We start from the raw sequence: 11,767 nt of genomic DNA on the forward strand, positions 1-11,767 counted from the left end.
TTGTAAAAACAGTTTGTATGTAAGATTAAAACAGATTTTAAATTGTAACACACAACCACTATTCAAAATATGCGGCACCATTAAAAACATTCACTTCACTCACATAAATCCAAAGAGTGGGACAGCTGCGTGTTTGGACTGACTTTCATACCGTGTAATGGAGTAATTACTGCTTGTCCCCCAGGTCATGAACCAGCCTATTGCCATGTTCTAGACTGGGCCGACTGGAAATGACAAACCTAATCGGCCTGCTACAGCCCAGCTAAAAACGACTTCACCTGTTACAACAGTTCCCTCTAAGAGAGGGAATGGAACATATTCAGTATGACCTTTAAGTCCCGTAATTAGCTATGCTGTTCAAATTCAGCATTGCACGATATATCACAGAGAGAGGGTACATACTGTATATTCATCGCGGAGTGATTTATTATTAGCTGTGAAAAGTCCGAGTTGGGATGTCCTGGGATATTTCAACTCATGGAACGTCTCTCGTCCAATCAGAAACAGCTAAATAAGTCGATAGAACCCAATTGTTTTATAAGTAATATCAATGTACTACAGTCGACTTGAGTCAGTCATGATGAAGTAATATCAATGTACTACAGTCGACCTGAGTCAGTCATGATGAAGTTGACTATTTGTTCCCTCCGAATTATGATGACTTAATTTCTCCTGCATGGAAATTATCTAATTAAATACAAAAAGTGCGATCATAAAATTAGAGTAAAGGACAAGGTTCCTGTCTTCATGCAGTCATTCATTATCCTAACTGAATGGTGATTAGATGTTGGCCAGTCTGAGCGTGGGATGAAGGAGAAATTATAGCAACAGACATCCATCCACTCCTCTCGACCAGGAGTTTCTTTAACCTTAAGGTTAAGGTCTCAAAGCACCTCTTTTGATTTTACATTTAATTACCTAAAAGTACACCATGGGTTCTGAGAGAAAGAGAAACTGCAGATACATAATGAGAGCGAGTTCAATTCTCTGTGGAGTGAGTCTTTCTCTTACGCAATGTTGTCACTCAACATTCCGTCCCGAGATCTACGCGTTCTTATGTCTCAGCATATTGTTTGTAATTTGAAAGAGGACCATGTGATGGTGCTCTGCCACCCTGTGTGACTGTAAAAACAAGCAAAAAAAAAAAAAAAACATTCCGTCCCGAGACCTGAGGCGACCTCTAGAACATCGTTGCCAGTCTGACATCCCACAAGCACTGCTTCTGGATAACTAGAAATGTAAGATTTTCCTTGTTCCGTCTGTATCACTTCTTTATTTCCTTCTCTTTTTAATTTGAGAACCCTGTCAGCTCTCCTCATCTCAACACGTCGCACGCCATGCCATGTGCTCGCCTTCATCTTTCTTTATCTTTCTTCTCTATCTTTATCTTTCTCCAAACTTGATTTCCCTCTCTCTCTAATTTCACCCTCTCTTCCTAAAATGTATTTTCCCGTCCTCCCCCAGCCCCTCCACTCATAGACAGCATCAGCCCCCTTATTCTTCTCTGTATTTATTAGGTCTTTTCAAACAAGCCTCCTGGTGGTGCAGGGGTGGTCAGACCAGGCCTCTTTGTCCCCCGCTTCCTGTGTGAGTCATTGCAGCATTGTGGCACACTCAACAAGTGGTTCATTACCACACGCATGTTGAAACACATGTCCTGCCTGAAATAGAGACCAGTTCAAAACTTTGCCTCGGGATTCGCTGCATTATTTCCCTCAGTTTACTGTGCAGATGTGTCATAGATTATGTTCCTGTGGTGAATATCCAACCTTTCTAAATAGAAATATTTTTTCTTGTTGGTTTTGTGTTTTAGTCTTTTTTTGTGTGTGTGTGTGCTTGGCAAGACGGGGGTGGGAGGGGGGGGAGGTGAGGGCAAAGGGTTGTCTTTGGCACCCACATATCCCAGAAGAGCTTGTGTCTGTGAGTCATTCACCTTGAACGCGCACATAGCTGGAGTTTGAGTCACGGGGGGTTACGCCCTTCAACCACCACTCAACCAGTTTTCTCTGTGTCTCGTTCTCACAAAGCCCATTTTTTCATACATCATTCACACGCTCAAAGTCATTGGGACTTGTTCCTTTGAAAACATAAGGTGAATGGGCCCTTTCTTGTTGTTCCATTTGACAGTGCAAACTATAGTTTTATTAAACATTATTCATCAAACGATAGTTGTGAAAGGGAGAAAATACATTCATGGTCAAAATATATCTTACATTTGATCATCCAGAACCTAACAATAAAGTAAACTTTATTAAAAAAAATGCCCATTGCATTGTAACATGTATTTCTAAGCTTCTCCACACATTGCCTGAATGCAGGACACAGTGAGTGCAGGACCCAATGTGTCTTGAATTTCAGCTTCTGTTGACTGACAACACCTTGAATCGCATCATTAATGACATGTAAATCCACAGGGAGGGGAATCCTGCAAATAGTGCACCACACTGAGAAGCCCAGTCCAAGTGCATGATCAGTTTCACCTGAAAACATTGTAAGAAAATTGTTTTACATCACAATCGAACTGACCACAACCGGCGCCTTAAATTCCCTTCTCAGTATCAAACACAGTCTTAATTGATTTATGACGTTAGTGTTATTAATTTGCCATGGAATCCCTGAGGATCAAAACAGCACTAGACTCCAGTCACAAGACTAAAAACAAAGCTACTCTGAAGCACAGTTTCCACATGCTGGCTATTCCAGTAACACTGGCAGAGTGTTCCTTTTTTCCATATAATGGACTGTGAGGAAGGAGAGAAATGTAACAAATTGATTAAAGGTGTGGACATGCTGGTGATGAATAACTGCTTTTTAAGTCTGCTTTTAAATGACTAAATGTAAAATGACTAAATGTAAGTCTCTGTCACAAACTCTTCATTTGTCTTTCTTTAGTTTTACTGACAGTTCTATAGGACAAAATGACAGTTGGTGTTATAAAAATCATGAGAACATTTGTTGACTTTTGTAAAAAAAAGAATTTGGAGGTGATAAATTGAAGTTGAAAGCAAATGGCAAATGGAACCAGTAAAAGAATTTCATAACCTAAAAATATATATTTTTGGCTTTGATGTTCTATACAGAATTTATAAGTAAAAAACATTGACTATAAATAGTGGTTTGAAATACTAACAATGTGGCTCTTTGTAATATCTCTCAATTTAGGGAATCATATGATTTTGAATCACTCAGTCTGGGTAACCAACTTACACAAGTTACACATAATTTATTCCATACAAGTATGCAGTCAAGCCAAAGACCAATATTGTTGTCTGACTACAGCTTTCCTCTGCTGTTCACACCAAATTTGGTACATTTATAGGCACTGGGAACTCTTGCAGTGCTCTGCACATCAGTTGACTAACTGGGTTAAAATACAAAAAATGTAGTCACAAGACCTCTGTCAGCTAGCACACTGAGCTAAAGCCAACACTGTACCCATTGGATTTGAAGGAGAGTTTCACAGTTCAAATTCTGGTTATTCCTGCACCAAAAGCATAGTCATGGTTACAGATACTTATTTTAAAGCTTGCAGCTCAGATTTTCTCAACAATGTGGGTATACACACATGCACACACACATATACAGTATATCCATAAAAAGTAATGTGTCTCAAAACACAGATATGGTGTCAACACAGTCTGTTGTCCTCGACCCTCTGAGTCTTTGCATTGAGAGCAGACACAACACGAGTGGAAAAAGGACAAGTCTTAACATGCATTGGTAATGGTAACCATATATGAGCTTGTCAGGACCAATGCAGTCAGATGAAGAGTGTGTGGACACCAGGGACCGGCCCAGCGTTTGGACCCGTATCTGGACCATCTCTTGCCTACCTCCCCTTAACGAAGGCTGACTGTGGGAGGAGAGTCCGACTCTGCTTAGTGTAACCCCCTGGAGCTGCATGTAAATCATTAAGCCATGCAAATAAATATGAAATTCTCAGACTCCAAATCGGCCTGACAATTCTCCCGAAGTGGATGGATGGATAGATGGATGGACTAAAGGATGAATTAGTGGATGAACTGATTGGGGTCTTTGCAAAAGAATACACTTCTCACTTCATGACCATGATGAGTGGAGCCCCTTCTCTCTCCTTTAATGAAACAGGACATGGAGTCTCAGCCCACCCATCTTCACAGCCCTCACTGAAAATAACATTTCTCATCTCCATGTCTGTCTCTCTCCGCCATCTGCATTCACGAACCTCAAAGCAATCTGTTAATACTCACATAGAATACGCCTCGGTCCATGCGACAAATAGCAAACACACCCTCTGAATCCAACAGCTCCCCTGAAGCCTTTCAATCTCAGCCTCAAATCTGAGCCTTGCATCTTAACCTCCATCTCACTTCATCTGTTCTGGAAGGCTCAGTCGCTCCTTGATCCACTCTCCAGACCACAGGGATGAGTCACTGGGAAATGAACTGAGGACAGAAACCCAACATTAAGTCTTGGGGAATGTTCTGGGGTTGGAAATCAGAGAGAAGGAGCTGGCGAATGAGGCTTTGCTATGCGAGGCATGGTTCAGCGAGGACTCTGGAATAATAAAGCCAGGCTGTCAGATGAGCATGGTGGTCCACCATGCCTGTCTCTGGTTCAGGCAGGATGTCATAATACGATTCCAGAATTCTGGGAGAGTTTGACATTAACAACGTTATTTTCACATTTGTCAGAAACGACTTATTGCCGTTTTCATGGGTTTACTGACTAAAGGTGTAAAGAAAGATAATAAGAAGAGAGAGAGAGACAGAGAGAGAGAGAAAGAGACAGAGAGAGAAAAAAAGAGAGGAATTGATAGGTAGATAGAGCGAGAGGCAAGGACAGAGAGAGGGAGAGATCAAGGAAAGACTGAGAATGAAAGATAGAGAGATAGAAAGAGAGAGAGAAGACCCCTGCTTGCCCCCCCCCCTCTCCACCATCACCATCGGTCACCTCAATTCCAACTGACACGCAAAGACAAGCAAGTCATCTTCACAATGAGAAGACAATTTAGGAACATTTTATTTGATTAACCCTTTTTTTTACTTGACAGGTTGATTGATAACCCATGCTAATTATCAAAACTGTACAACCCTGGAGTACATCAATGTAAATAACATAAAGTAACATAAGCTGACATGATGTAACATAATTGAAAATAATTCAAAACAACTGAACGCAGCCCGACTGAAAGAACACAATGTGAAGTAAAACAAAATATTGCATTACGTATGTAAAAAGAGTATAACAACAAATACATAGTGTAACGTAATGCAGTGTAGCACAATCAACATAACTTAAAACGTGATGGATCGTGGCATTCTTTTGTTGCACCTAATGCTGTGTCTTTTGAATATACATCACAAGACAATGTTTACCTTGACCCTGCTGCTGGAAGCAGGAGACAGGCGACTCAGCTGGTCAAACAGAGAAAAGAAAAAAGCTTGAAATGATTAATAGATCAGCCTAAAAGGATTGTGGTATCGAAGTATTGACGTGCTTTATAAACAAATATGAACTATGGACCTCTGGAATGAGTAAAGGTTGACAAAACTGGTCTAGTATTCAGAAATACAACATGTTTGTGCTAACTGGTTAAACGCTATGATAACTTGGTTTGCTACGTAATCTGCCTCAACGAGTTTATGGAGGTTCAGATCAGACTGGGCAGAAGGCTCCTTTCAGTCCGATATCGGTGAAGTCCCTCCCACCTCAACTGTCTCCATGCCTGCTGCTCTTTCAGTCTCTATCAGTCTGTGTCGGCCTCTTTGTCCGTGACGATGTGTTCCCTGCTAGACCACAGCAGAGGAGGCAGCAGCAGAGTTGTACAGTGGCTGGGGTCAGCTGAGGTAGCCGGGGGGCCGGACAGAGGCTGACCGTCACAGAGGATGTACATCTCACGCCACACGCCATCTGGCTCTCGTCAAACACAGCCCCGCCTGCTGGATCCAGAGGCCAGCTGGCCGCCCTGCCAGACCAGAACAGACCCACACACTCATGCACTAGCCATGGCGGGAAACACTGGGAAACAAGTCAGATGGCAGCTGGGATTCAAAAAGGAGCTCTTTAACTTCGAAACAAGCATTTGACACAGTTGAAATTTGAATTTGTTGTCTGCTTCTGCATATATCTATACATATATTTGTTTTCAAAGATATGGCAAGGGATTCATGCATGCGTGGGTGCCTGGGTGGCCTTCTTTAGTCTGCTTGAGGCCAGGCTTAGTTGTGGTGTGGCTAGAGCTGTGGTCTGGGCCATGGTCTGGGCTGGACTGGAGACAGAGGCCACAACAATAGGGAACGTTGAATGTCACAGCCAGGCTGGCTTGCTGTACACAGGGCTGCTTGCCCCAGGGCTCTGTCCCATGCTGCCTGTCTGTTTGTCTCTCTGGTTGTTTCAATGAATAAACAGGAAATCCTCTTCTGTTGACATTTTCCTCGACATAGAGCATATGATATCCAAAAGACCATCTTATTTGTACCTGATTCTCTACAGCATGCTCAAAGTCGAGGCACACAGCATTGGGCTAGACAAAAAGGAAACAGGATTTATGTAAGAGTACTTTTTTGTTTCAGTTCGGACATCTTCAATCAAAACATACTTTGTATTTGAATAATCAGCATGGATTGACAAGATGATTATTTAAAGGTGGTGTGACTAAGACTAGAAAAATTAATCATCAAGGGAAGTAGTCTAAAAGTTAAATACATATTTTTTACTGAAATGAAAGATAAAATCAAATTAAATTTGGAACATTGCAAAAAAATAAAATAAAAGTACTGTACACCCTGGTAGGATTGCTTATGTAGGTAAATTTCAGAAATAAAATGCTGTGTAATCACTCAAAAGTGACATTGTGAAACTGTTGCTCTAATGACCTTTTCCTGTGTGTTGACCTGACGTTAATTGGAGGAAGCAAATGTTACAATGGAGCTATTCTGTCACCAAGTCAAATTCACCCGGGTCCAAGTTGAAGTTTGCTGACCCATACCAGGCACGTTCAGCCAAGTCTTTTCAGCTGGACAGAAGCCCTCCAATGAAAAATGTTGTTTGCATTTTCCACCACCATTCTTTTCTACACTATTACTCGTCCAACAAAAGAGTGGGTTAGTCAGGGTAGTGTCGGTGTGGCTGACGATAATTAGACCACATTTACTAATCATCCCCACATTGTTGAAACTTGTAGCGGCTTCGTTCTTTGTTTTTCTAAAACCTTGTGAGTGGTGATTCATATGGTAACAGCACTGTTTATATTCGATGTTCTGCTAACGTTTATTTTTTTTACAAATCTGGAGATTGTATGTGAACATTACGGTTACATCAATAGACGTCAGATACTTTGCAGGTATGTGTGTAAAGCAATAAGTATTTGTTTGTAATAATTTACAAACTGCAAAGTATGATTTAAGTGTAATCCATTTGTTGTAAAAGTATGTGTTTTAAAAGATGTGGATTCAGCCAATATGTATGAAACACAGACTTATTTGGGGTTTATTACTGAGTACACAAGAGTAGAATGGAAAATCAGCAGATAAATAAACATCTCAAATGAAACATCCTAAACATACACACAGATGGAGTATTTAAAAGAAAAACACAAACACCTTTTCACACACTCTGTTTAACTCTCTGTCCCCAAAAAAAAGATCAACAACAAAGTTTAAAATGTTTGAGCCCTTTCTGAATGACAAAGATAATTTGCTTGTCCATCCAGAGAAAATAAGACATGCTATTTAAGCAGCCGTCTGCAGGGCTGTGGCTGAGCCCTACTGCAGGAGCACATGAGCCACTGTGTAAGTGTTTCCATATTGCCAGACCTTCCTTGAAGTTAGATTTCTACATTTGACCTCTGGCCCACAATTCACAGAATGCCATTACACGTTAGTGAAACGAATATATTTACATTTACATTTAGTCATTTAGCAGACGCTCTTATCCAGAGCGACTTACATTTACATTTAGTCATTTAGCAGATGCTCTTATCCAGAGCGACTTACAGTAAGTACAGGGACATTCCCCCCGAAGCAAGTAGGGTGAAGTGCCTTGCCCAAGGACACAACGTCATTTGACACGGCTGGGAATCTAACTGGCAACCTTCAGATTACTAGCCCGATTCCCTAACCGCTCAGCCATCAGCCATGACTCCCATATATACATGTGACATGTAAACCCAGTTGAAATGTTTTTCTGTATACATCCAAATTTGATCCTATAATCAAAGTGTATGAGCGAGTGACAATTTAAGCTCAAGTTCCCCATTTATATTGAAATATGTATTTCTTTTACAGATGGTAAAGCTAATGAGGCTGCCAACCAAGTCTTAATTAGTCAGAATAAATTGACCCCAAAAATATGCAGATGTGTATGATGAAGAAAATGAAAGAAAAAGACAGAAACTCTTAACTGAACTGAATATCTGATGTTGGCTGGCAGACTCTCCATCTAAGTCTTTGGCATGCGACTTCAGAGTGGCCTAATGCTAGCCATTAAAATGAAATTAGGGGCCCACGTGACCACATTCACTTGATCTACCAGCTAGCCAGTTACCCCCGTCTTCTGTTTAAACCCCCGCTCTCTTTTCAAACTTCAAAGCCTCGTCATCGGAGACTGAGCTCAGATTAATCTTTAATTGGGAGCAGGAATCAATTGGATGTGTGCCTGCCAGCCCCCTTCCTCACAAAAAAAGAGTGCTGGCTCTCGTTGTTTTATTTTATTTTTTACTGGTTTGTGATTTAATTTTATAAGCGGGGCACAAGGTATCCAAGTGACACGTTGGAAATGGTTTCTTGTAGAAAAGCAGATGGTGGTGACGTGTGCAGCTAGGCCCTGACAGGAATAACTGGGACTGGTTGACACAGTAGCCGCATGGCCCAAAACCCCCAGTTCTGAGTGGTGGAACACTCAAACGATGATGTCATCAAGCAGCCCAGACTGTGCTAAGAACAGAGCAGTTACATCGTAACTGGTACAATGTGATCATTTAAAAAAATATATATAGATAGCGTACTGTAGTAATGTTATGGTTCATAACAGTAATGCATTTCCTGCAGATGAGACCATGTCAGTATAATGACATATTGGCACTGAAACATAAATATAATCACAATATTCTAGCACAGAAGACCTAATGATAAAATAACATCATCAAGAATTTTACCTCTTGATGGTCCATGGGTCCAATTGAAGTAGTTGGAAAACAACTGTCATACAGTTTACTTTTCATATTTTTAAACAATGTATTGAAAGCTTAAAAACACAATGAAAAAATAACATATATATTTCAACATGCGTGTTTTGAACAAAACAAAAGTTCTTCCAACTGATTATTAGGTGGGAGGACAGTTTAGGAAATTGTGAAAGACGGCTGTGACATAACTGTCATTCTGGAACGCATATTACATGGATCAGCAACAGCGCTGCGATGGAAGGTCTCAAAGAAAGATGTTTTCTCTTTTTCAGATGACATTTGAACAAAGAACACAGTTGTCTGGGGAGTTCTTCCAATGCGACGGCTGAACTGACAGCGGCCAAATCCACCGCCTACGCAGGGTGGGGTCTCACTGGGATGACTCATACACACACACACACGCATGCACGCCCACAAATACACACACACACAAACTCAAACATGCATGTATTTCTACACACACACACACACACACGCACGAAAGCACACAAATACACACACACATACACACACTCACATATGCATGCATTTACACACACACACATGGTCACACACACTCACTACACACACACACATGCATGATTTCCTCTTTGGCGTTCCTTAGCAGTGAAAGACACAGGTGAAAGTCGTCCCAGCAGGGCTGCCTGTCTGGCAGTCTCATGTCATTGATAGGGAGTGTGCAGGTTCCTCTGTTTTCACTGGCTGTCTGGGTAACCAGCCAGCCCAAATAATAGGTTTATAGTGTGTTTCTAGACCCCTCCTTTGTCATACAGTCTTTACACAGCTTCTCAACAGGCTTGGTTGCAGTTATGGTTCGGTATCCGGTTAGTTACAGATTTCCAAGTGTAAATTTGTCTGTAGAATAAATAAAAAGATTGAAGCATTGTAAGACTTTCCTGAAACATCTTCATAGAAGAAAACTTTACTGGAAGCTCTGAGCTAGTTCACACTGTGTATTCTGTCAATTATTTGTTATCATGTTGTTTAATATGCATCACTTGTCAAGCATGGATACTGTCAATGAGGAAAGAAAGAAACAGGAGTTTAAATATACATTAGGATGTTAAGCACATTTTAATGTGTTGATAAAGCAACCGTTGTTCCTTAGCAACATAACTTGGAAATACAAACTAAACATCCAACATCGGTGCTGCTTGTTATCATGCTTGATGTGCTCTATCTTTGGTTTCGACGCCCATTTGTAAATGATTACTAATCTTGGAAAAAAATTATAGAAATGTACTTTGACTTCCTGTGATTGTGTTCATCAAAAATGAGCATCTTGTTTTTAATCTTCACAACCAACAAAGTCCGACTGCAGCATGTAAAATAATAATGTATTCCACATAATCACAGAAAATAAGATAGCTCAAATAAGATCAAAAGGAGCCTCCAAACATCATCTGTTAATGGTGTGTTTGTAAAGAGTCAGGGGGAGGGCTATATGGTCGTCTGGCCTCCGCAAGTAGGAAAGAGGAGCAGATGTTAACCATCATGACGAGGCTTAGCAAACCCTCAACTGGCTGCCCCATACCGTACATTTCCACTTGCATACATAAATGTACACGCCCCCCCCACACACACACACACACACACATGCACACACACACACACACACACACACATGCACACATGCACACACACACATGCACACACACACACACACACACATGCACACACACACGCACATAAACGGATTACTTCTATAATCTAGTGTTCAAGGCCTGGGCCCACCATACACCTACATTATCTTTTAAAATAAGACCCTCTGCTCTGTTGAGTAAACATCCTGAAATGACCGCTACAGTGTCCTCATCTCTCTATTTCAAAACAGAACCTACTACATAGTTATTAAGATATGGGGGAGCATAAACCAGAAGTTTCCTCCCTCCTCTTGTGTTATTTATGGAAAACTGCCCTCCTCTCTACGTTGCTGGTCTGGGTGTGGTTTACACCAAACAACAAAAAAACTTGTGTGAATGATGTAGGCTAGGCCGCTGGCTCTCAGCCTGTAGAAGAGGGAGGAGGAGCAAACTGGTTGGAGAGTTGGAGCTTGGGGTTGGGGTTGGGCTGGAGCTATAGAGACAGCGTGTAGGAGCTGCCGTATTGTCTCTTTTGTGCAGCACTGCTTTTAGGATCATCTCACTGTTGGCTTATAAAGAATATGGCCTTTGAGACTATCACCAATGAGAGCCGGCAGTACTTGTGAGTGAGTACGAGAACTTTTCCTAAATCGTGTTGGAAGTTTGAGCCAATTCTGAAGGTAAATTGAAAACGCGTTCCACACTGCTGTAGTCCATTTGAAAATAAGACGTTAAATTAAATTTGAGACCTTTTGATTTTTAATGTTTCTTTCATACTTTGATAAAACACGTTAACATGAGGAAGTTATTTGGTTCTCCCAAAAGCGTGTGGCCTTAGTTTTCACCTGTATTTCCTTAGTATTCGCACAATAGGAATGAATGAAAAAGTAATTATTTCCAGTGACCTAAGCTTAATTTCTACATTTCAAGTTCATCTGGATACAGAGCTTCCTTGCATGAGGGCAGAACTTCACATTTAGAATATAAGGTTTTGACATAGAAAGGTGCTAACGCGTTC

The 11,767-nt window shown here is 41.0% G+C and overlaps 2 long non-coding RNA genes across 2 annotated transcripts; one reads left to right on the forward strand and one right to left on the reverse strand.

The window, feature by feature from the left end:
* Positions 1-2,857: 2,857 nt before the first annotated feature.
* On the reverse strand, positions 2,858-5,527 carry LOC134036961 (uncharacterized). Its single transcript, XR_009932472.1, has 2 exons — positions 5,358-5,527; positions 2,858-4,424 (listed from the first exon to the last, which is right to left on the reverse strand). It is a non-coding gene; the product is annotated as an uncharacterized LOC134036961 (long non-coding RNA).
* A 1,554-nt stretch (positions 5,528-7,081) lies between these two features.
* On the forward strand, positions 7,082-10,218 carry LOC134036962 (uncharacterized). The gene is made up of 3 exons (XR_009932473.1): positions 7,082-7,324; positions 7,694-7,772; positions 9,439-10,218. It is a non-coding gene; the product is annotated as an uncharacterized LOC134036962 (long non-coding RNA).
* The last annotated feature ends 1,549 nt before the right edge of the window (positions 10,219-11,767 follow it).

This window comes from Osmerus eperlanus, chromosome 16 (assembly GCF_963692335.1).
Source record: "Osmerus eperlanus chromosome 16, fOsmEpe2.1, whole genome shotgun sequence".
Lineage (NCBI taxonomy): Eukaryota > Metazoa > Chordata > Actinopteri > Osmeriformes > Osmeridae > Osmerus > Osmerus eperlanus.